The 1,487-nt window shown below is 37.9% G+C and overlaps 1 non-coding gene across 1 annotated transcript; it reads right to left on the bottom strand.

The window, feature by feature from the left end:
* Positions 1 to 655: 655 nt before the first annotated feature.
* trnar-ccg lies at positions 656 to 728 on the bottom strand. The gene has a single exon. It is a non-coding gene; the product is annotated as a tRNA-Arg (tRNA).
* Positions 729 to 1,487: the final 759 nt, after the last annotated feature.

Raw genomic sequence — 1,487 nt, 5'->3', positions numbered from 1 at the left:
CATGGACAACATTGTCTCAACATAAATTACAACCACAATGGTTAAGTAAACTTTAAACAATACCATAAAAGTACATTCGCATACAGTCGCATTGCCCTGCTTTGAAAACGTATTGCCTCCAAATATTGAATTGGATTACTAATCAATGTGGGAAGAATGTGCCTTTGGAGAGTACACTAGCAGTACTTGGATCACCTGTTTCTTTAAAATCTTGTTCCTGTCACCAGAAAAAAATTAATCATGATAGTTATGCAGGCTGCAAAGAAACTCATTTTGTTACAATGGAATTCTCCTTCAGTCCCAAATTTTGAGGTGTGGTTGAATGAAATGGTGTTTGTAGCTGAAGTTGAGCACATAAGAGTCAACAGGAAAAGTAAACCAGAACTGTTTAGTTAGAATTCTTACAAGATAATTGATATAAATTGTACCTTAGCTTATACAGTATATTCTCCTCCACTTGCATGCCTGTTTTTTTGTCCTTACTTCATTTTATTTTGTTTTGAATTTACTTTATTTCTCTTTTCTGTACTTTTGTTTGCACTTTCTTCCATTTTATTGTAATTGTCAAGGTTCACATATATTGACTAAGATTCTAAGTTGGCACAGCCTTCTTGGTTGATCTTTTCATTGAACTGCAAAGATCATCATCTCATTCCAACCATGGAGGGACTTGAACCCTCAATCTTCTGATCCGGACTCAGACGCCTTGTCCATTAGGCCACATGGTCTGTAAGGAGCCACAGAGCTGACAGAAGTCTGGTTCTGATCCATCAGATCTCACTAGCAACATCAGAAGCAGTTTCCATGTTTGTGAGGATCTTGTGAAGAACAGCTCAGTTCCAGATCACATCATGATGTTTGATGTTTTCTTCATTCCAGGAAATCATCTCTGTCTCCTTTGATCTGTGCTGAGTCAGCACTTTCACTTCTTTTTTTTTAGACTTGACACCAATCATTTAGGATTTATTGATCAATAGGATTTATTGACAGAAACTCCAAGTTAAAAGTATTGATCATCCAGTAAGTCTTTTATTTTGAAATTCTCCAAGGAGGATCATCATAGTGGATTTCTAGATCTGCATGAACTCATCCTGAAGCACCAGGACCCACATCCAGCCCATCAGCAGCAGAACATCAGTGACATCAGAGTCTGATCTTCATCAGATCCTCATTGAAGGACAACCTCCACGTTTTGACTCTCATGGATTTCTCTGCTTCTTCTCATCAACTGGATTGTCAAAGATTTTCATTTGATGTTTTAAATATTGAAGAAAAGTCTTTGAAAGTCTTGAAAAAGATTAAAGTAATAAAGTGATTGGAAAGAGCCTGTCTGCTGCAGAAGCTGTACTGTACAGGTGCATTGTGGGTAACCATGTTCTGTTCTGTTAGCTGGGTGCTGCTGCTTTAATGTGGATCTTGGTGTGAGGGTGACCGGACACTCTTCCTCTTTTTCCATTCCATCATCATCCACCTCAGTAGATCATAAA

The sequence above is a fragment of the Oryzias melastigma genome, unplaced genomic scaffold, assembly GCF_002922805.2.
Source record: "Oryzias melastigma strain HK-1 unplaced genomic scaffold, ASM292280v2 sc01724, whole genome shotgun sequence".
Classification (NCBI taxonomy): Eukaryota; Metazoa; Chordata; class Actinopteri; order Beloniformes; family Adrianichthyidae; genus Oryzias; species Oryzias melastigma.
The sequence above is the reverse complement of the archived record's forward strand: the minus strand, read 5'-3'. Positions and strand labels throughout refer to the sequence as shown.